At 42.0% G+C, this 25,120-nt stretch overlaps 1 pseudogene; it reads right to left on the minus strand.

The window, feature by feature from the left end:
- Window positions 1-1,005: 1,005 nt before the first annotated feature.
- Window positions 1,006-8,038, minus strand: LOC148138989 (putative G protein-coupled receptor 139; annotated as a pseudogene).
- Between the last annotated feature and the right edge of the window lie 17,082 nt (window positions 8,039-25,120).

Here is a 25,120-nt window from a genome sequence, read left to right on the forward strand (position 1 = left end):
GTCATGTGCAGATAGAAACACTTGTGAGTCTTCACTTTGCTGAACAGCCAAGTCATCAATAAATATCAAAATACATACATGATTTATTTGCATCTGTGCAAAATTGGAAAAGAAAAGAGTTGAAGTTATATTATCATAATAGAACATCAGTGTCAGCTGTAAATGAGAGTTTATACCTTTGGTTCCCATACTGCAGAAAGCAAAGGTAAAGAACCACTAGAAAAGGCAGAGTAAAACATTTCCAAGATGACAGCACATCAGAGAGTTCACAGCTGTCTGAAAAGATTGCAAATGTTTGTATTTTGTCCCTTGTTTTCAAAAGTGAGGCACCAGAATTACAAGATGATGACTAATAGATACAATAGAGCAACAGGAGAAAAATGTTCCATTAGCCAAGAGGTTACAAAGTGGAACTCACTGATAGAAACACATCACTTTCAATTCATTCGCAGAAAGTTGGAAATATATGGACAAGATCTCGAAAATGGTTGAATTGGAGTATTCTATAGACCATTGACAAAAGCATGGAATAATAGAACAAATTTTCCATAATCTGTTATAAAAGTGAAAGTGCTGACAAAACTCAGCAGGTCTGTGAATGCCTGTGGAGAGAGAAATAGAGTTGAAATTTGGAGTCTAATATAACTGTCCTTCATAACAGAAGAACTGCACATTTGTCTTATACAGCCAAATTCTACATTGTATGTATCTGGTGATTTACACCACTCAGATGTATCGACCTAGCAAGAGATGAATTAATTACAAAAGGAATGGGAAATCCGTTTCAGTACAAAATAGCTGAATCAGAGAGCAAAAGTCACGATGTCCTTCCACAAACAAAATGGTATAAACATTATTAAAGAACATCATGCTGTTTCCTAAACCATGCAATTGTTCTGCTATTGTTTAACATTTCAGAATACTAGTAATTCATGGTATCACTCATTCTGTGGAATTGAGCTACACATTTCATTCAATGACTGGAAACAACAGGACAGTTTGTGCTCAGTTCCTTATTTTATTGATTAATTCAACAAATGACAACAATGGATGTTTCAGTGCATTCATGAACTGCTCTCTGAACTTTGACTGAGTCACCCCATAAATAAATGTATTGGTGCAGCAACTCAAACTCAACAGCATAAATCCAGCCTGCTGAAATAAACATAGTGAACCCTCATAATGTTCAGGATTTGTTCCTGTAATATTATAATATAAAAAATGTAGAACATACATTGACCACAGCAGTATGAAGCTGGCCGATATAGTGAAGAGTAGAATTGCTGATTTCCGTCTGCTCTCCACCTCTGGGTCTTTGTGATTCCCTCCTTTACACTGCCCTCTCAGTCGCTTACGTACTCGACTGGCTACCAAGATGTGTCTGACTGTCAGTGCATTGAGCAATAAAATGAAAGCGAATGGAATCAATGGGGTTAAAACTGTGGCAAACCAATCAAAACCCACCCATCCTGGCTCAGTATAATAGCTTGCTTTTGAATCACAAAACCATGACACATTGTCTATTATTTCTTTAGGTTCAATTATAAAATACAAAGGAATATTTTTTAAACTGAGCAGAATCCAGGTTGATGCTAGAACCACAGCTGCAGTTCTGTTTGTACAATATTTAGTTTTCAGCTTCTGGCAACAAATGGCAACAAATCGGTCAAAGGAGAAAGTGACGGTGCATCAGACTGAACAATCTATTGATGCATGAACTAGAAGAGTGAGAAAACCACACACAGGAGTGATTTCCAGAAAAGATCTTGGAAAATAATAATGGGTCACCTGTGACAGTATGACATCAGTTAAAATGACCAAAAGATCTGCAGATGCCATAGCCACGAGATAATATGTAGTGCATGTGGATAGTCCACATTTCCCTTGGGACAGGATCATAATCGCAATTAAGTTAACTGTAAGAAAGACAAGAGGAAAGATGCATTAAATTACTTATAAAACAACCACCACATTTGAGTCCAGAGACTAAGATTGGATACTTACTCTTAAAATTCATCGATTTGGGAGGGTAAAGAGAATCTTTTTAAAATGTGAATCTCCATGCTGACATGATACAACCTTCTTTCTTTTCCTTTTAACAGTGTCAAGATTCAATGTTATTGAAAAGGATAATTGGCTGCATTATTTCAATGTGACTGGCACCATGCAAGATAACCTTTAGCTGTGATCTACCAGCACTCACTGACTTTGAAAACTGGGTCACTGAAGAGATGCAAAAACAATTTTTCTCACTATTTGAAACTTCAAGGATGGCCAGACAATGAAGTGCCAGACTAAAGTAAGGTTTTTTCATAGATATTCAGTACAATTTTGTTCGAGATTCAGCAAAAGAAAATGTAAGCATAAGATTAGATTAGATTAGATTACATTAGATTAGATTTTTTTTTAGATTACATTACAGTGTGGAAACAGGCCCTTCGGCCCAACAAGTCCACACCGACCCGCCGAAGCGAAACCCATCCATACCCCTACATTTACCCCTTACCTAGCACTACGGGCAATTTAGAATGGCCAATTCACCTGACCCTGCACATCTTTGGACTGTGGGAGGAAACCGGAGCACCCGGAGGAAACCCACGCAGACACGGGGAGAACGTGCAAACTCCACACAGTCAGTCGCCTGAGTCGGGAATTGAACCCGGGTCTCAGGCGCTGTGAGGCAGCAGTGCTAACCACTGTGCCACCGTGCCGCCCACGGTAAGTAGGTTTTACAGCAAAACTGGAAGGGGAGAGGCAGTTGCTGAAGGAATAAGGATCATGTGCTGAAGGAGCATAGAATGGTCAACAACTCAGTCACTGAATTTATGTCTAGACTTGGCAAATGCACAGGGGACCTCTTCAGGACTAGAGAAGTGAACATATTAAATTCACAGAAGTAGAATTACTTAGTTATTTCAACCAGAAGGATTTTGTGGCCTGAGCTCCTGAACAGGAAGGAGGTGAACATTTACCCAAAGGTAACAGAACTCTACTATAAATAAGAGTTTGTTCTTCAACAGAGAAGTTCTGATTCCACTAATATTAAAATATGTGAATACAAATCGTAAAGAGACAATTAACATTATTGTGTTCATGTTACATGCTTTCTTTCCTAATTGGTAAGATGCCACACATACAGGCCATGACTTTAACTGAGTTTGGGGATAATGCTAAAAAATTCAACAAGCTACCTGTTAACATTTTATTTTGCAAATTGCTGAATGAGGATAAATGGAGTTTCATCAAAGTTGGTATTGGGACAATATTTGTTCACCATTAGTACAAACAGATCATTCAAGCAGTTGGACATATTAATATAGTTTATTCAATGAACCAAGCATTTCATTATTAAGAGTTTACCGTTATCATTTATGGCTCAGGGACTGACATCATTATTGTGAAAAGACAGCACATTTGTACTTCAGTTACACTTACCTGAACTCAGAGGGACACTTCATTGAGTTATACCTGAAAGAGTGATAGCCTACATGAAAGTTGGTTGAATCCTATTTAAGAACTGGTTTATCCAATTTTACTTCCAGAAGTGGAATGAGCAAGAAATAAAACAAAAGCTTCACTCAATATATTAGTGAGAGAAAAAGACACACTTATGGCTGAGAGATTGGAGCGTCTCCATGTGCATAAAAAAAGATAACATTATTATTTAATTAGATTAGATTCCCTCCAGTATGAAAGAGGCCCTTTGGCCCAACAAGTCCACACCAGCCCTCCAAAGAGTAACCCACCCATAGCCTATATTAACCCCAGAGTAATGCACCTAATACTATGGGCAATTTAGCATGGCCAATTCACCTGACCTGCATATCTTCAGCTTGGGGGAGGAAGGGTAGTAATGAAGGGTATGTTGATGAGTTTGATCTTAGAGTAGGATAGAAGAGCATTGATGGCTGAAGGGTCTGTACTGTGCTATAGTGTTCTATATTCTTAGAATCACTGCTACTTTAATATTTTTGCTAATAAGCACATTAAGGGATTCAATGTTAACTATTCGCTGACAATTAAAACATCAGGGCAATACCCAGAGGAAGCCCACACAGACACGGGAAGAATGTGCAAACTCCACACAAACAGTTGCCAGAGGCTAGAATCAAACCAGGATCCCTGGCACTGTGAGGCAGCAGTGCTAACCATGCTGCGCCTATACTGGGAAAAACATGTCATTGCACGGGTAATTTGACTACTGTTAGAGTACTGAGTGTGGTGCTGGAAAGCACATCATTTCAGCAGCATCCAAGGAGCAGGGGAATCGATGTTTCTGGGTTTCTCCTGCTTCTCGCATGCTGCCTGACCTGCTGTGCTTTTCCAGCATCACATTTTTGATTCTGATTTCCAGCATCTGCAGTCCTCACTCTCTCCTACTATAGGAGTATTGCCCTGAATGTTTTAATTGCCAGCGAGTAGTTAAAATTGAATCCCTTAATGTGCTTATTAGCAAAAATATTAAAGTAACAGTGATTCTAAGAATATAGAACAGTATAGCACAGTACAGACCCTTCAGCCATCAATGCGACTCTATCCTACTCTAAGATTAAACTCATCGACATACCCTTCATTTCTATCATCCAAGTGCCTCTCCAAGAGTCGCTTAAGTGTTCCTAATGTCTCTCACTCTGCGACCACTGCTAGCAGTGCATTCCACTCTCTGTGTAAAGAATCTACCTCTCACATCTCCCCTAAACCTTCCTCCAATCACTTAATAATTACACCCCTTATGATGCACATTTCCGCCTGGGGAAAATGTCTCTGGCCATTCAGTCTATCTGTGTCTCTCATTATCTTGTACACCTTTATCAAGTCTCCTCTCATCCTTCTCCGCTCATATGAGAAAAGCCCCAGCTCCCTCAGCCTTTTTTCATGAGATATATGCTCCAGTTCAGGCAGCATCCTGGTAAATCTTCTCTGCACTCTCTCTAGAGCTTACACTGCCTTCCTAGAATGAGGGGACTAGAACTGACACAAATTTCTAAGTATGGTCTAACCAGGGCTTAATAGAGTTGCAGCATGACTGCATGATTGTTAAACTCAATCCCCCTGCTAATGAAAGCCTACACCCCACACCCCTTCTTAACAATGTTATCAACTTGGCTGGCAAGTTTTGGGGATCCAATATCCCTCTGTTCCTCCACACTGCCAAGAATCCTGCATTTAACCCTGTACACTGCATTCAAATTGGACTTTCCAAAGTGAATCACCTCACACTTCTCCAGGTTGAACTCTATCCGCCAATTCTCAGCCCATTCTGCACCCTGTCAATGTCTCCCTGCAACCTACAACAGCCCTCCACACTATCCACAATTTCACCAACCTTCGTGTCATTGGCAAAATTACTAATCCACACTTCCACTTCCTTATCCAAGTCATTTCTAAAAATCACAAAGAGCACAGGCCCCCGAACAGATACCTACGGAATACCCTGGTCACCGAGCTCCAAGCTGAATACTTTCCATCTGCTATTACACTCTGTCTTCTATGGGGCAGCCCACTCTATATCCAGCTGGCTAACTTGCCCAATATCCCATGCCTCCTTACTTTCTGAATGAGCCTACATTGGGGAACCTTATCAAACGCCTTGCTAAAATCCATATACACCACATCCACTGCTCTCCCTTCATCAATGTCTTTTGTCACATCCTCAAAGAATTCTATACGGCTTGTGAGGCATGACTTGCCGTTCACAAAGCCAAGCTGACTATCTCTAATTAAGCTTTGCTTGAACAAATAAACATAGATCTTGTCTCTCAGAATCCTCGCCAATAATTTATCCACCACGGATTGGTGGATAAGACTGACTGGTGTTTAATCCCAGGGTTATCCTTATTCCCTTTCTTGAACAAGGGAATAATATTTGCCACCTTCCAATCATCTAGTACTACTCCTGTGGACAGTGAGGATGCAAAGATTATCAGCAAAGATGCAGCAATTTCTTCCCTTGCTTCCGGTAGCAACTTTGGTTATATCCTGTCTGGCCCAGGGGCATTAAATATCCTTATTTTTACAAACATTTCCACCACATTCTCCATCTTACCATCAACCTGTTTGAGCATATCAGCCTGTTCCATACTGTCCTCACAAATGACAAGGTCCCTTTCACTAGTGGATACTGAAGAAAAGTATTCAGTAAGGACCTCCCCACCTCCTCCGACTCCAGGCATAACTTTCCTTCATTATCCCTGATCTGGCCATCTACTGTAACCCTGGCCATCCTCTTGTTCCTCACATCAGTATAGAATGCCTTGGGGTTTTCCCTAATGCTACCCACCAAGGCTTTTCGTGTCCCCTTCTCGCACTTCTTCAGCTCTGTCTTCAGTTCCTTCCTGGCTACCTTGTAACTCTCTAGAGCCCTGTCTCATCCCTTGTCACCTAAGGTTCCTTCACCCTACCAACCTTTCCTTGCCGGAGTGGGACAAACCTATCCAGCACTCACAGTAAGAGCTCCCTAAACAACTTCCAGATTTCCATCCTGCATTTCTCGGAGAACAACTGTTTCCAATTTATTCTCCACAGCTCCTGCTTAATAGCACTATAATTCCCCCTCCCCTAATTAAATACTTTCCCAAACCATCTACTCCTATCCCTCTCCATGACTACAGTAACGGTCAGGGAGTTGTGATCACTATCACTGAAATGTCCTCCCACCGAGAGAGCTGATGCCTGACTTGGTTCATTGCCAAGCATTAAATCCAATATGGCCTTCCCTCTAGTTGATTCCTTCCTGAACATACCTGACAAAATCTGCTCCATCCAAACTATTTGCACTAAAAAGGTTCCAACCAATATTCGCGAAGTTAAAAATCACACAACACCAGGTTTTAGTTAATTTGGAAGCACTAGTTTTTGAGGTGCTGCCTCTTCATCAGGTGGTCATCACTTTTTAACTTTGTCCACCCCAGCCCAACCCGGCTCCTCCAAATCATGAATATTAACAAAGTTGAAGTCACCCACAACAAATCTGTTACTTCTGCACCTTTCCAAAATCTGTCTCTCCATCTGCTTCTCCCTGTCTCTGTTGTGATTTGGGGGTCTGTGGAAAGCTCCCAACAAAGTGACTGCTCCTTTCCTGTTTCCTGACTTCCAGCCATACTGACAGAATAGACAAAGCCTCTTTGATGACCTCCCTTTCTGCTGCTGTGATACTATCTCTGATGAGCAATGCCACACCCCTCTCTCTTTTACCTCCCTCCCTATTCCTTTTGAAACATCTAAGTCCCGGACCATCCAACAACAATTCCTGCCCCTCTGATACCCAACTATTAAAGTAAAATCTTAAATTGCCCATTGTTACCTTTATTGAACAAGAATGAAAATCTGTGGATGAGAAATCAATCATCTGAAACATTGATTTTGATGAGTCAATATGGTTTCTTGCAACCTGGTACTGACGTAACCTCATTTCTATACTGAACCAAGCAGTATTGGAGAAATTGAATATATTTCACACCAGTGGGTAACCTGCACTCAGTCCAGTTCGACAAAGGGAAATGTGGCTAATACACAAATACTATTGCAAGGTGTTCCCCTCCTGTTGGCCAACCACACTCAATATAATTTGACAGTAACCAAAATTCTCAGCCATTCCTACACCATAAGGGCTGACTGAGCTAAGATCTGAGTCAAGGATGCAAAATGTTTCAGCACACACACAAGGTTATTCAGTCCACACAGGAAGTTAACAAAAAACAGAGCTTTATATTCACTAGAACATAATTAAGAAAAAAACTCCATTAGCAATTCAGGACACTTGAGTTGAAGAAAAATATTTTGCTGAATACATATACAAAGCTGATCAGTGGAACACCATGTTCCAGCATAAATCTGAAAAGTAGGGATAGTCTTCACCCACTACATATACACACATACTCTCTCTCACACACACAGGCAGACACACACGGACAGATGGACCCACACAAACAAAAGCATGTTTAAAGACCATCAATTATTACCCACACTTACCAGGAACACCAATAACAGCAATAATGGTGTTGTATATTTTTTCAACCTGTTCAAGTGTATCAATCATTCTCTCCGGCCAATTCTCTGAAATCCGTTCTGAAGGTATATATGCCTGGAAGTGGTAATTTATGTACAGTGGGTTAGACATGGGCCATTGAGTTTACATAAAGGAGTAAACATTAGATTGTTTCCGTCTAACTGAGCGGATGATGACAGCCTAACTAAATCCCTTCTGTGATTCATAATGATGAAGCAATTAAATTCAACGTTTAAAAAACAACAGGCTGGAGAATTCTGTCAGGTAATGATAATTGCAGCATATATTTTCCAGCAATGGCTCTGTCCTTTGTAGTATGACCAGTGTCAATTCTAGATTTCATTGTTTCAGGGTTGCCTTCACTGTATTGTGTATATTCATTAAGTGATTATCAGATCACAGAGCCCCCTCTTTGTCATATGATACTGAGTAATTCATGTCGATGGAAATTTATATTGATGTGAAACCACAACATATTACAATACCTTGAGCGAACAGATTTGACTGATACAGCATCTCAGGCTAACAGAATGTTTCAGATGCCAAAGAGGCAATGCAGAATTGGCAAAATAAAAACTAGCATTATGAAGCCTTTATTGCGAGGGTTTCCCTGTCACTAAAGAAAGAGTAGGTTGCTGATTGTTTCTCTAAGAAATAGAAGGCAGAAGGGTGGTCTTATAGAATTAATATGAACACAATATGAAAGTGTGTGATGGGGCAAGGGAGGACAATACGGTTTCTGTTACAGGCAGGACTAACATGCACAGCCATAAATATTAAACTGTCATTCCAAAAAGGAATGGAAGATTACTCAGGGAGTGGCTATTGTGGCAATTCTCTTTCATAAGTGTCAATTGATACAGGAGCATTGTGCCCTCATGAGGAAGCACATCAGGAACAAGCAGATGAAAAGATTATTTACCCCCTTTGACCATGTCCCGCAATGTAAGTTAGTCACAGCAATTCTGCAGCATTCCTTATGTTGGCTGCCTTTGCCTCATATTCCTTACTGCTTGTGCTGATTGGTGGCAGAATGTACTAAATGTCTTTATGGGTTAAAATGTTTCCAAATTTCTTCCCTGAAATATCTGTTCACAGATTATTAGATTATTCTCCTGAGTTTTAGATTATGAGCAGATGGAAATTGTTGCTCACTTCTGAACTGATTATAATGCGGCCGGCCAGATGGACTCTGTGGAATCTGAGTTCCCTGATTGGGGCTGTTAACCTGGTCCAATCAAGGAGCCCTGGCTGACAGATATAAACAGGAATGCGAGGGGTTCTGCTCACTCTAGGCTCTGAGCGAGCTGGGTCAGTGTCATGTACTATTCATGGGGTCAATGTTAGAAATGGGGAAATGTGTTGTTTTTGTAGATATAGAAAAACCAGAGTGTGTGTACAGAAAAAGGGGTACAGCGAGAAAACTATTAACTCAGCAAGTATTTAGGGAAGTTTATCTTTATCTTTAGTATATAATTGTGGTTAATTAGGTACTAATTTTGGTGCATAATTATTATCGCAAATAAGTTCTTTTAAAATTTTGGTCTCAGCAAAATAGCTGAGATAACTGTAATGCTTGAGCTAGGCAAAAAGAGATATGATTGCATGTTCAAGAATGGAATGTACCACGGAAGTTGTTACAAGATGTTAAACTCGTATCTTGATGTCCTTTTAACAAAATATTCCTTGTGTCAGCACTTACAGAGAGGAGGGTCGCCAACTTGGGGAAGGGGGAAGTAATAAGGGCAGAGCGCAGCTGGGTAGTGGTATGGCACAGTAATAGAGATTGGGTAATTAGGAGTCTGGAGAGATGATCTCACGCAGCTCAAAGGTATAACTGTATACTAACCTGAGTTCTAATTTGCTCATTTGCTTATGCAATTGAAGCCCTTACTTGCAAGTTTGTAATAAATTGTCTTGTTTCCAGATTTGTTGGTCTTGTCTAAAATTTTATTAAGTTTGTTTCTTACAGATTTGGGGGCTCGTCTGGAATCCCAAGCTCCGGTCTCTCGGCATTTTTGGGAAAAACGGAGAAGGCTCACCTCACCGATTTCGGAGGTCTCTTGTTTCCCTCATTGCTGCGGCGGCTTGGACAAGCGAGATCCAGGCAGGGAGACCCTGGAAACAAGGCGGACAGACACGGTGGGTTCGGTCAGGTAACTCTTGTGCACAAGACCCAGGTAAGAAAAGGTCTTAAAGACTATATCTTGGTGACTGGGGTAGGTAGTGGGTTTTTTTTGTTGTCAGTCTTTGCCACGGGACGAGGTGCACTGAGATGCGTTGGTTTGGTTGAGTAACTCTTATGGACTTAAGACTCGGGTAAAGGTAAATTTCGGGCAACCAGGATTGGCAACGGTATTTGCTGCCAGGTTTTGCCACGGGATGAGGTGCGCTGAGACGTAGTGGTTTCGGTCAGGTAACTCTTATGTACACAAGCGATCTAGATTGGCAGCGGTATTTGTTGCCAGTCTTTACCACGTGAGACGTGGGGTTTCGGTCGGGTAACTCTTGTGTACCTAAGACCGGGGTAAAGGTAATTTTCGGGCGACCTAGTTTGGCAACGGTTTTCACTGTTACGTATTGCCGTGGGACGGGGCGCGCTGATACGACCAGGTAACTCTTGTGCACAGACCAAGGTATGAAAATTGACCTTCAAGCATTGTCTTGGTGGTTGCATACATACGAGAAGTACGAGGAATTGGCAACATTTATAATAAGGTCTTTAATTGGCTAGATTCTAGATTAATCTAATGAGGAAGGTGTCTACCTGATTCGATCACCCCGCCTTAGCTCGGCTGTTAAGAGGGGAAATCCCCCACATGAAGGTCAGGACCCTGAAGTGGGTGTGGAAGAAGGTGATACCGGACCTCAGTAAGGCTAATTCAATTACATAAAGAAACAGCCGAGTATTAAAATAGGAAATAAGAATAGTGGGTTTAAATGTCGAAGGAGACATGTGAGAAAAATGTTAAGAGATTGGAAGTACAATCCTCGGACAAGAGGAAGGGATAAAAATGATAAAATGTCAATGGAAAACAGCCTTAGAGTCAGGAGGAATCAGATTATGCTTCGTGTCAGAAGGGCTAGTAGCTGAAGGGCTACTGAGGGTACACTTCATAACTAACTTATAGCCAGACATCCAGAAAAACATTCAAAACCTAGAGGAGTTGTTGTGGGAAGCTCAAAGTGTATGTGTCTGTGTGTGTGAGAGAGAGAGAGATAGAGAGAAAAGAGCTGTACAGCTAGTAGAAAGTGTAACCCTTTGTGATTCAGTTTGAATGCACATTTGTTTGTTGGTGATTGAATGTTCCCTGGAGCTTGAGATCCGGGACTGTTTTGAATCTGATTTCTATTATGGAAATTTTAACATGATTTCTTTTAAGGTTAAGGATTTTGCAGATTATAAAATAAAATGTTAACTCCTGCTCTTTTTACAGGTCATGACTGCCTTACTATTAGTTTCTAACTAATCTCTTTTATCCTTACATAAAAGCGATTTGGGGAGGACAGTTGAAGTCTCGGTTCAACATTAATAAATCAAAAAAAAAATCCTATGATTAAAATCGGTGACCTTGGATTCGGCCATTATTCATGCATTAGAAGTTTTTTTTAAATGACCTGTAGCATTGTAATTGAGCAATGACTGGTCAGGACTACAGAAGAAAACTAATTTTGGATTTAAATCAAGGGGCTAAAACTGAGTAATTATAGCGGATTTCAAAGTTGGGAACTGTATGCATTTTACATTTTAAATATTAAACAGTGAATAAATGAATTTATAATATATAAATATATATATATATATACACAAGTAAGATTCCTAAATGTATATTTAAGAACAGACTTTAAAGTTAGACAACCATAAATTGATATTTGAGATTACAGGGAGCAAGAAATATTGCAATATTTCTTTTAAAAATCAAGGTTTAAACAAAACATTGGGTGATGAGGAATGGCCATGAGGTGGCCCTAAAGTGGTTCAGTTGGTTAAATCGGCTCAGCAATTGATCTGGCAACGTAACATGAGAAGCAGAAACAGAAGGCAAAATTAATGCTAGCCACAGTTGATGAAGTAATAAAGAAAAGGACAAAACTAAAAGGAGAAGGAAACCGGAATGGTGGCGGGCAGCATGTTGAAAATAAAGGGAGGAGAAGGGATTGGGGAGGAGATGTTAAGGGGTCTGGTGGACAGGAACAAGGATCAACGTGGAAACCCCCACAGGCGGGATGTTATTACTGTGGAAAGACAGGTCACTTTACGAGAGAGTGTCCTGATCCGAAAAAGGAAGTAAAGGCAGTGCCATTTATGAACCTTGATGAAAAATAGGGGTGTAGGAGTTCCTGCCCCCGGGGACCCACCAGGAACCCTTGATAAATTTAAAGGTGGGACCTTACAAAGAGGACGTAGTTTTCCTGGTCGATACGGGGGCAGCAAGGTCATCCTTAAATTTTAAGCCCAAGGGAGCGGGAACGAAAATGTTAATTGGATTATGGCAACAGTTGTGTGACGAGATGCACGAAGAATCAGTTTTGTGTTCATGGCAAGATACTGCCACCAAATTGGGGATTGAATTAACTGCAAATGGTGCGATGGAATCTGTTGAGGTTCTTAAAAATGAATGTGCTCGAGCAAAACAATTACAGAAACAGAATGAGAAGTCACAAGTGACTGGTAAACAAACAGAACTGCGCAATTACAGTTTCTAAAATGATTTAATCAATTATTGTGTTTCCACCCTGAATTATATAATATATATAATTAATAATTAATATTTATAATAAATCAATTGTGTTAGCCTGAATCAATATTAATTGGCAGGATTCCTTCACACATTCTCAGTGACCTGTCAGATTGAATCATGGTTAATTTAAAACATGACTGCATTAATTCATTGTTCATTTTAGAATGGAAAACTACATTACTGACCAGAGTGTGTGCAGGCAGTGGTAGCCTTATTGGTAGAGTCGGAAACTTACTTTAGCGGTGCCTTAATAGTCAGCACCCCACATCAGGTATGGTCAGGAGAAGAAAGGGACATGATTAGAAGAGCTGCTCTGAAGGAATGGGAAAAGAGACATCTGGTGGGTGGGGGAGTGATATCAGCCAAAAACAAATTCCCGAATGTGGACCCACGTTGGAAGGAAATGGATGAACACGATAGAGAAGAAATGAGGGACTTTTGAGAAATGGTCACGTTGGGTATTAAAGAGGCGGAACCTCGATCTCAGAATTTTGTGAAAGCCTTTGAAGTGAGACAGGATAAAGATGAAGCCCATCGGCTTTCTTACAGAGACTGAAAGAGATCACTAGAAAATATTTGGGAATGGATCCCGATGACCCGGTAGCTCAGGGACTCTTAAAGGTCCAGTTTGTGACTCAATCATGGCCGGACATACAAAAGAAACTACAGAAATTAGATGGATGGAGTGAAAGACAGATGGAGGAATTGTTACATGAAGCACAGAAAGTGTATGTAAAAAGAGAGGACGAGAAACAAAAACAGAAAGTTAAAATAATGGTTGTAGCAGTTGAGGAGATTACGAAGAAAAGGATAGAATCAGAGAACAACAGGGGAGGACAAGATCGACAAAGAACAGATTGTCGGGAAGAAGGCAACCGGCAGGATGTTATTACTGCGGAAAAATAGGGCATTTTAAAAAAGGATTGTCCAAAGTTGGTACGACAAAAAGAGGCAGTTTCATTGATGACTATTGATGAAGAATAGGGGTGTCAGGGGTTCCTCCTTCCTGTGACCCACCGGGAACACCTGATAAATCTAAAGGTGGGACCTGAAGGAGAGGAAACGGTGCTTTTAGTGGATACGGGAGCAACACGATCATCCCTACGCTTTAGACCGAGCGGTGTTAAATTAACTAACAAAGGTCTCAAGGTTTCTAGAGTAAAAGGTGAAGAATTCTTAAATCAGAAAGCAGGACAATGGCTCACAGACTCTAGGATCTTGAAATATGAGACAATCTTAATAGAACAGGATGACCTTGTGTTAGTCACAGACAGTTGCTTGAACCCAGCTGCATTTCTGTGGCAGAGAGAAGGGGGGGGGGCGGGTGGCCTTTGGCAATCCAGAACATGACTGCCTTGATATTACTGAATATCAGACTAAAGTGCGACTGAACTTAAGAGACGTACCGTTGCATGCGAGAGTTCGGTTGTTTATCGATGGGTCCTCCCGGATGATTGAGGGTAAAAAGCACAATGGATATACTGCAGTAGACGGGAGAGAGGGAAGCGTTATCGATGCTGAAAGACTGCCTAACGGCTGGTCAGAGTTCAATGATAAGTTTTAAAGAACTATATTGTGGCGCTCGGCTCTTCTTTGTCTACTCTTAGGAATAAAGGCCTGTTGGTACAGACACTGCCACTCGAGTTTGCCGTACATCGAATACAACCGTGTGATTGGGTCCTGATCAAGACCTCTAAAGATACCAAACTGCACCCGGGCTGGGAGGGACCATTCCTAACCCTCCTAACTAGTGAAACAGCTATTCGGACTGTTGATAAAGGCTGGAGTATTCACACTCACGTTAAATGTCCTGTGAACACCCCTGTGGCACGCTCATCCTACAGACAACCCCCTGAAAGTTAAGCTGAGAAAGAAAGAATGAACTGAGACAAAAGACTCTTTTAAAGTTTAATGATATATATTGTTATTGATTGTAAGGGCTGTCTGGACTCACCTCTCCCTGGCGCCTAAAGGTTTAAGACAGATAGGTAGAAAGGTAGACAGGGGTTAGAAATGGGTGGGTACTGGTATAGTATTATAACACTTGTAGTACTAACTATTCAAGGAGACAGGAAAAATCACTTTACTCCACTATGCCAAAACTATACTAAACAAGAGGGACTTACCAACTGTTGGGTCTGTGCAGAGGTCCCACACCATGGCGAATCTGGGATCCCCACCTCGGTAATACCGCTCACCAAAAGAGAAGTGTACGATGTATAACAATTTGAATCGGGCTCAAATGAAACAAAGTGGAAATCTGACAGGGGTAAATATAACCTCGCGGGATGGTTCCCCAGATGAGCCCTGAAAAACCCATGGAATTATCGGTGACCTTATAATTTCCCCACCGAAAGGAGCAGTGAATACCACCTGTTTTTGCAATCAGAATGATGCCGCACCCTTCCAGTTCGGAAAACCATCTTGTGTCTACACCAGCCAAGCCACTGCCACGACCGTTCCCTGAATATTGAACGGAACATATTGGGTATGCAGCTGGAAAGCCTATCCATTTATTCCCGGGGAAAAATACGTTCGAGTGGCCGAATGTATAGGAATAAATGCATGTTTTGATGTTGATGAATCACTGCCTCGAAGCCAGAAAGGCTGGAGTGGCTGCTGTTACCTCGCTGATATAGTCCCTCACCTCCGATTAGAAAAACATGAACACAACGTGAGGAAGAAAGGGGGAATAAGACGTAAGACCCGAGAGGTCTCTGACCGTCTGTTGTGGACACTATTCCCAAACTACGGCACTGCAAGGGCAGGGGTAGAGATACATAAACTGGCGGCTGCCCATGAGAAATTAATTAATAATACCGACGTAATGGGAGAAACTCAGTCCCAAATATTGGCCATCGCCACCGAAATGATTGCCACAAGACTAACAGCCTTACAGAATCGAATGGCTTTGGACTATCTCTTGGCCGAAAAAGGGGGAACTTGTGCACTGATTGGTAAGGAATGCCGCACCTTCATCCCAGACACCTCTTCCCTAGTGGAAGATAAGGCAGAAATAGTAAAGAAAAAGATAAAGAATATAAAAGAAATTGAGGATAAACTTCGAAAAGATGAGAAATAGGGACTGACCGGTTGGAGAAAATGATTAGCTAATTTAGGCATTTATGTATTACTGATAATAGTAGGTTTAATAATAGGATTTAACGTGTTAAAGTGGATAATGAGTAAGTTGATAATGTCCTTAGGAGACAACAATCAATGATGGTCATGACAAAAGTAAGTGCACAAGAAAGAGAGAGTAATAGATTACTCTTAGAGTTTGAAAAAAAAGACAGACTCAGGAGAGCAGAAATGGCAAGACTGTGAACCCCTACACCTCAGGGTGAAAAGAGGGCAGAAAATAAAAATTACAAAAACAACAAATGGTAAAAGAAAAGAAATGGGGGAGTTGTTAGAAATGGGGAAATGTGTTGTTTTTGCAGATATAGAAAAACCAGAGTGTGTGTACAGAAAAAGGGGTACAGCAAGAAAACTATTAACTCAGCAAGTATTTAGGGAAGTTTATCTTTATCTTTAGTGTATAATTGTGGTTAATTAGGTACTAACTTTGGTGTAAAATTATTATAGCAAAAAAGTTCTTTCAAAATTTTGGTCTCAGCAAAATAGCTGAGATAACTGAAATGCTTGAGCTAGGCAAAAAGAGATACGATTGCATGTTCAAGAATGGAATGTACCACGGAAGTTGTTACAAGATGTTAAACTCGTATCTTGATGTCCTTTTAACAAAATATTCCTTGTGTCAGCACTTACAGAGAGGAGGGTCGCCAACTTGGGGAAGGGGGAAGTAATAAGGGCAGAGCGCAGCTGGGTAGTGGTATGGCACAGTAATAGAGATTGGGTAATTAGGAGTCTGGAGAGATGACCTCACGCAGCTCAAAGATATAACTGTATACTAACCTGAGTTCTAATTTGCTCATTTGCTTATGCAATTGAAGCCCTTACTTGCAAGTTTGTAATAAATTGTCTTGTTTCCAGATTTGTTGGTCTTGTCTAAAATTTTATTAAGTTTGTTTCTTACAGTCAGTACAAGGTGACTTGGTGATGGGATACCAGCCTTCATGGAGATTTTTTTCCAGTTTTCATCTGTGCCTCCAATATCAGAGACATCTCATTGATAACACTGCCCTGTCTTCTCTCACTGAGACCTTTCATTATCTTATCCAGTGACCCTGTATGAAGGCCATAAGTCTGGCTTTGAACATCTGCTGCATGTAACTCAACCCATTTGAGCCATCTTGTGTTAACTAAAAAGCCCTGGCAGCTATTTTAAGTCAAGTTTAGTCATGGACAGCTGCAAGACCTCCCCCACAAGTCCCTTGGCTCAGACACCAAGTGAGCGGATGTAACTTATGGGACATACCTGCTACCTCTGCTATCATAACCAGTAAGGGGGGGGGGGAGGGGGTCCCGTGTTATCACTCTTTGATACTTCAATTGCTCTTACAGACCAGTGTTACCAACACAATCTAAATTACAAATCGTGTTACTATAGTTACAGGAGTTATGATCTTGATCCATGGGTGTAGAACATAGAACATAGAACATAGAACAGTACAGCACAGAACAGGCCCCTCAGTCCATGATGTTGTGCCGACCATTGATCCTCATGTCTGCACCCTCAAATTTCTGTGACCATATGCATGTCCAGCAGTCTCTTAAATGTCCCCGATGACCTTGCTTCCACAACTGCTGCTAGCAACGCATTCCATGCTCTCACAACTCTCTGTGTAACGAACCCCCCTCTGACATCCCCTCTATACTTTCCTCCAACCAGCTTAAAACTATGACCCCTCGTGTTAGACATTTCTGCCCTGTGAAGTAGTCTCTGGCTATCAATCTCTATCTATTCCTTTCATTATGTTGCATACCTCAGTTAGGTCCCCTCTCCTCCTCCTTTTCTCCAATGAAAACAGTCCAAGCTCAGTCAACCTCTCTTCATAAAAAATCCACACTTGGTAGTGTGGATGAGCAGAGGGTTCTTGGTGTCCATGTACACAAATCTCTGAAAGTTGCCACCCAGGTAAATAGTGCGGTGAAGAAGGCATATGGCGTACTGGCTTTTATTGGTAGAGGAATTGAGTTCCGAAGCCTTGAGGTCATGTTGCAGTTGTATAAGACTCTGGTGGGGCTGCATCTGGAGTATTGTGTGCAGTTTTGGTCGCCATACTATAGGAAGGATGTGGAGGCACTGGAACGGGTGCAGAGGAGGTTTACCAGGATGTTGCCTGGTATGGTAGGAAGATCGTATGAAGAAAGGCTGAGGCACTTGGTGCTGTTTTCATTGGAGAAAATAAGGTTTAGGGGTGACTTGATAGAGGTGTACAAGATGATTAGGGGTTTAGATGAGAACCTTTTTCCACGTATGGAGTCAGCTATTACGAGGGGGCATAGCTTTAAATTACGGTGTTGGGGTAAATTCTTTACTCAGCGAGTCGTGAGTTCATGGAATGCCCTGCAGTGGTGGACTCTCCCTCTTTATGGGCATTTAAACGGGCATTGTATAGGCATTGGAGGACAGTGGACTAGTGTAGGTTAGGTGGGCTTGGATCGGCGCAACATCGAGGGCCAAAGGGCCTGTACTGCGCTGTATTTTTCTATGTTCTATGTAAGATCTCCAGTCCAGGCAGCATCCTGGTAAACCTCCTCTGAACCCTCTCAAAGCATCGAGATCTTTCCTATAATAGGGCAACCAGAACTGGATGCAGTATTCCAAGTGCGGTCCAACCAAAGTTTTATAGAGCTTTAACAAGATTTCACGACTCTTAAACTAAATCCTCCTGTTAATGAAAGCCAAAACAACCCTGTGTCTTAACAACCCTGTCCACTTGGGTGTAATTTAATTGATCGATGTACCTGCACACCAAGATCCCTCTATTCCTCTAAGCTGCCAAGAATCCTATCCTTAATCCTGTACTCAGCTTTCAAATTCGACCTTCCAAAATGCATCACCTCGCATTTATCCAGGTTGAACTCCATCTGCCACCTCTCAGCCCATCTCTGCATCCTGTCAATGTCGCGCTGCAGCCTACAACAGCCCTCTATACTGTCAACGACACCTCCAACCTTTGTGTCGTATGCAAACTTACTGACCCATCCTTCAATCCCCTCATCCAAGTCATTAATAAAAATTACAAACAGTACAGGCCCAAGGGCAGAGCCCTGTGGAACACCACTCACCACAGACTTCCAGGCAGAATATTTTCCTTCTACTACCACTCGCTGTCTTCTGTTGGCCAGCCAATTCTGTATCCAGACAGCTATGTTCCCCTGTATCCCATTCCTCCTGACCTTCTGAATGAGAAGGTCATTCATGGGGAACCTTATCAAATGCCTTGCTGAAGTCCATATACTCCACATCCACAGCTCAACCCTCATCAACTTTTCTAGTCACATCCTCAAAGAACTCGATAAGGTTTGTAAGGCATGACCTGCCCCTCACAAAGCCGTGTTGACTGCATTTAATCAAGCCATGCTCTTCCAGATGGTCATAAATCCTATCCCTCAGAATCCTTTCTAACACCTTGCAGACGACAGACGTGAGACTTACTGGTCTGTAATTGCCGGGATTTCCCTATTTCCTTTCTTGAAGAGAGGAATTACATTTGCCTCTCTCCAGTCCTCAGGTACGAATCGAGTGGAAAGCAAAGATCTTTGCAAGTGGCGAAGCAATTGCATTTCTCGTTTCCCAAAGCAGCCGAGGACAAATCTGGTCCGGGCCTTGTGACTTGTCAATTTTAATGTTTGACAACATTTTCAGCACATCAGCTTCCACTATCTCTATCCATTCCAGCATGCACACCTGCTCTTCAAAGGTTTCATTCACTACAAAGTTTACTTCTTTCGCAAAGACAGAAACAAAAAAACTCATTTAGGGCTTTCCCTACCTCCTCAGACTCCACACACAAATTCCCGATGCTATCCCTGATCGGCCCTACTCTTTCTTTGACCATTCTCTTATTCCTCACATAAGTGTAAAGTGCCTTTGTGTTCTCCCTAATCCGTTCTGCCAAGCCTTTCTCGTGCCCCCTCCTGGCTCTCCTCAGACCTTCCTCACCTGCCTGTAATCCTCTAGAGCTGAGCTTGACCCTAGCTTCCTCCACCTTATGTAAGCTACCGTCTTCCTTTTGACAAGAAGCTCCACCGCTCTCATCATCCAAGGTTCTTTTATCTTACCACTTCTTGCCTGTCTCAGAGGGACATATTTATTCATCACTCGCAACAACTGTTCCTTAAACAGTCTCCACATGTCTATAGTGCCTTTACCATGGACCAATTGCTCCCAGTCCATGCTTCCTAACTCATGTCCAATCGTATCATAATTTCCTCTTCCCCAATTAAATATCCTCCCACTTTGCCTAATCCTCTCCTTCTCCATAGCTATGTAGAATGTGAGGCAGTTGTGGTCACTATCACCAAAATGCTCTCCCACCACAAGATCTGATACCTGCCCTGGCTCGTTTCCGAGCACCAAGTCTAGAATGGCCTTTATCGGCCTGTCAACGTACTGAGTTAGGAAACCCTCCTGAACACACCTTACAAAAACAGCTCCATTTAAATCTTCTGCTCGAAGGAAGTTCCAATCAATATTGGGAAAGTTAAAGTGATCCATTACAACAACGATACTACGTCCACATTTTTATAAAATCTGCCGAGCTATGCTTTCTTCCATCTCCCTGCTGCTATTGGGGGGCCTGTAGTAAACCCCTAACAAGGTGACTGCTCACTTGCTGTTCCTAATTTCCACCCATACTGACTCGGTGGGCAGATCTTCCTCGACAATAGAAGCTTCTGTAGCTGTGATACCCTCTCTGATTAGTAGTGCCACACCCCCTCCTCTTTTTCACCCCTCCCTATTCTTTTTAAATGTTCTAAACCCTGGAACATCCAGCAACCATTCCTGCCCCTGAGAAACCCATGTCTCTGTTATGGCCACAACATCATAGCACCAGGTACTGATCCATGCTCTAAGTTCATCACTTTTATTCCTGACACTCCTTGCATTAAAGCAAACACACTTTAACTGATCCCTTGGTTTCTTCCCAGGAAAATCCCTCCCACTTTTAGATGTATAATTTCAGTTACATCAAACTGTAAACTTTTGCTATAAATTCTGTCTTACAATCGTGTCCTCCACAACCACCTGATGAGGGAGCAGTGCTCTAAATGCGAGTGCTTCCAATGAAACCTGTTGGACCTGAGAATCAAGTGCGGACCGTCCTCAATCCCAGGGAGCCTTGGAAAGGTGGTCTCAGAACCAGAAGATCATGTTGACAGCGTGCTGTCAGGATTATTGGAATGATTGGGATGAAGGCATCCCATTCACATTGTTTACCATTCGAGGTGCCCCAAACAAATTGACTGAGTTTACTCCTTCTGAATGAATATTCGGACATGAAGTTTTGGGGCCTTTGAAATTAGGAGAGTTATTGAGTTACAGACCTGGGGGGTATTCCAACCAAGTTCTGGCCGTCATTGTCTCTTTTAACCAATGGACCGAGCACGAGGTTGGGGTCGGGGGTGGGTGCAGGGTTGGAGGGGGGATCTATCTGTGTGTTTCTCTCTGTCTCTGCATGAGAATTTGAATCTCAATCCTGGTTTTGATCCTTTTACCTCCCTCCCTCCCTGAACAGCTCTCTGAAAGCAAGGCACTGGGGTAGGGTCTGTCCCTAATTGGAAAGAGTGGGGGTGAGAGACCATCGAGAGACCTGGGGCCATCTGGACAGATGACTCTCACCTCCTTAATCTCTCCATGTCATCCTGTGACTCGTCCTAGTATCTGTCAGATAATTCCTCTCCCCTCTCTTACCTCTGTCTCACTCACTTTCTACTTGTCTCGCTCTCTATCTCTCAAACTTTCTCTCTCTTACTGGCAACCTTGCATTTTGTCTTTTTTCTCTTTGATCTCTTCTCTCTACTTTTGCACATGTTCCTTCCTTCCATCCTCCCTCCCTCCCTGAGACTATAACCTCAGCCATCTCCAGAATATGTGTTGGACGCCTTTCCATGAGGAATAACGGTGGGTTACACAGAGACTGTGGACACAGAAAGTCCTAGCAAGGCTACAACAGCTGGTGGGAATGGGGAAAATGGAAGGGCCAACAACCAGGATTGAAACCTTTGTGCTCCCACCAGACCAGATCACTGCAGAGGGTGACATACTGGGGAGCAAGATTGACTGTCCCAGGCAAAGGTCACCACCAGATACAGGCTGAAATCAACCAGGGTCATCCAATGGTTTCCAAGATATCCTGGGAAGAAGCTATATCTTGTTTTCAGGGCTGGATACCGACATAGCTGCATTGGTGGGCAGTGCCCAGAGTACCAACAAAGACAAAAATCGCCACCGGTGGATCCCACCCCACATTCACGGGAACGACCGTGTTAATCCTGAATTCGGTGACATGTTGTCTATGCCTGTCCTTTCATGGGTGCAATGTCCCTGGTCAGGGTGGATGTCCTTTCAATGTTATTGGATCTGCACGTTTGAGAAGCGAAATAATCTATTTCTGTTCATAAACCTCATGTCACATTGAAACCATTAGGAGCCTCTCGGACATAATACAAAAAGGCATCATTGAAAAATTAGGGCCAGACAGTTCAGGTGCAATGTTTGGAAACATTTCAACACCCACAGTGTGGTAGGTGTTCACTTCCACATATGGCAGTTGGTGGTAAATCAGTTGTTAATTTTAAATCTGAAATTGATTATTGCTGTTTAAAAACATAAAGGGACATGGTCAAAGGCAGATAGATGGATTGAGGCCACAGATCAGTCATGATCTCATCGAATGACAGAACAGGTTCCAGGGACCGAATGTCATACTCCTCTTCCCAAGAAACAGCTTGTTCATTGTAAGGTATAGGGTTAACATTGTGCAGAATAAGATTACAGGTGTTGCTTCTGCAAAAGCTTACATTATAAAATTGGGCTGCGCATGCCGAGACGAAACAGTGAGAAGCAAAAACAGGTCGAATTATCTCTGACTAATAGGGCAGAGCAATCATGTAGCAGGATGTACCAGTAACAGGAGAATAGTGTGTCAGTCGCAGGAGGGATGTGGCCAACGGATGGAATTTAGTTTGACAGGATGATCGCACAAAGACAGCAAACTATGCCAGGATAGTCACATATAAGGAGTGAGATAAATAAGAGTAAGGGGCGACAGGCTTAGAGTAATGGGAGATTTAAACAGAGGTGGAGAGAAGCTGGACAAAGGTGGAGTGAAGCTGGAGCTTGTGATAGGCTATGCGCTACAGCAAAAGTAACCAATGGGGTGAAAGGGGAGGACTGAGAAACGCAGCTGAACTGCATAAATCAGAATGTAACCCTCAGATCAGCGTGCTTACTCGTGAGGCACCTGTTCTTGCAAGTACATATCAATAAAATTCGCTGCTTTAGAATTTGACTCGGACTGAAATTAATTCATATGTGAGTTTTGTTTCTCACAATATGGGGGCTCATCTGGGATGTCCATCATCACCAGTGGGGTAGGTACCATCGATGGCTGGGAAGGCGTGTCCCGTTCCTTTTAGAACGGTCCTGTGTTCCTCACCGGTGGGCTTCCCCTTCTGGTTGACTGAGATCCGATGAGAGTCGATCTGAACCAGGTGAAAGATTGTAAGTAGGCACAGGGAGCCAGGCAACTCCGTGCTTGGACCAAGGTAGGAAAGGAGATTTTTAAGTACTGCTTTGGTTGCTGGGATTGAGTTCCAGTAGTTAATAAGTATCTAACGAAGGAACTCAATATGGACTGTGCCGAGGGTAGAGTAAAAGCTTCCGAGAAAAAAAAATGGAAATGGAGACAGGGTCCCTGACAACACACCTCCAGAAAGTCCGTTGGGCAGGATGTTGTGGAATTGGAAAAATAATACAAGGGTAAAAAGATAGCAAAAGATGATTAAATATTGTTGAGTTGTATGGACTAAGGAATCCATTCTTCGTCCCGCCGTCTTCTGGCCAAAGTACGGGTCAGGTTTGTAAATATTTGAATTTATATTTCAACAGAAAACAGCCTTTCAGTCAGGAGGGATCAGATTACGTTTCGTGTTGGAAGGGCTAGTAGCTTCGTAACTAAATCATGGCCAGACATCCAAAATAAAATTCAGCAAATAGGTGGGTCGAGTGAGAAATCACTTGAGGAATTATTAAGAGAAGCACAGAAAGTGTTTGTAAAGAGAGAGGATGAGAAGCAAAAGTAGAAGGTGAAAATGATGGTAACCACGGTTGTTGAAGTTGTCAAGAAAAGAATTGAACCGGTGCCCAGCAACTGGAGTGGAGGGTGGCAGCACGTAGACCATAGAGGAAGGGGTAAAGGATGAGGAAGACCTTCGGTAAGGGTCAGGGACAAGGACAAAGGTGGAGACCCCAACAAGCAGGGTGTTACATCCAGAAAAAGATTCAAAAGGTAGAGGGGTGGAGCAAGAAGCCTCGAGAGTTGTTGTTACGGGAAGGTCAGAAAGTGTCTGTGAGATATGGTGTGTGTGTGTGTCTGTGTGAGAGAGAGAGAGAGAGAGAGAGAGACAGAGAAAGACAGACAGAGAGAGAGAGAGAGAGAGAGAGAAGGGCTGGACAGCTAATACAAAGTTTAACCCTTTGTGATTCAGTTTGAATGCACATTTGTTTGTTGGTGATTGAATGTTTGTGCTTTGTTCCCTGGAGTTTGAGATCCGGGACTGTTTTGAATCTGATTTCTATTATGGAAATTTAACATGATTTCTTTTAAGGTTAAGGATTTTACAGTGATTATAAAATGTTACCTCCTGTTGTTTTTACAGGTCAAGACTGCCTTACTGTCAGTTTCTAACTAATCTCTTTTATCCTGACATAAAAGCGATTTCAAATCAGCTTAATACGGAGGAAAACAACATGATCACCTTTTTTTGTGTTTTCAGACTCATTTGTTTTCACTTAATTTTAAGCCGTGGATTTATTCAGAAAGTTCCCTCCCTCAATGACAGTTGAAGTTTCAGTTCAACATTAGATTGTAATAAATCAATCCTGTGGTTAATATCTGTGACCCTGGATTGGGCCACTATTCATGCATTAGAAGTTTTTTTTTAACTTGAATAGACAAAGACTGTCTTCTTTTAAGACAGCTCTGGTTATTTCATGACCTATAGCATTGTAATTGAGCAATGACTGGTCAGGACTACTTAAGAAAACTAATTTTGGATTTAAATTAAGGGGCTAAAATCGGGTAATAATAGTGGATTTCAAAGTTGGGAACTGTATGCATTTTACATTTTAAATATTAAATACTGAATAAATGAATTTATAATATATAAACATATATTTACAAGTAAGATGGATAGTTAGGAACAGGTTTTAAAGTTAGACAAGCATAAATTG

The sequence above is a fragment of the Chiloscyllium plagiosum genome, unplaced genomic scaffold (genome assembly GCF_037043375.1).
Source record: "Chiloscyllium plagiosum isolate Xiang-an unplaced genomic scaffold, Cpla_swu_hap1 HiC_scaffold_38, whole genome shotgun sequence".
In the NCBI taxonomy this organism is placed as follows: Eukaryota; Metazoa; Chordata; class Chondrichthyes; order Orectolobiformes; family Hemiscylliidae; genus Chiloscyllium; species Chiloscyllium plagiosum.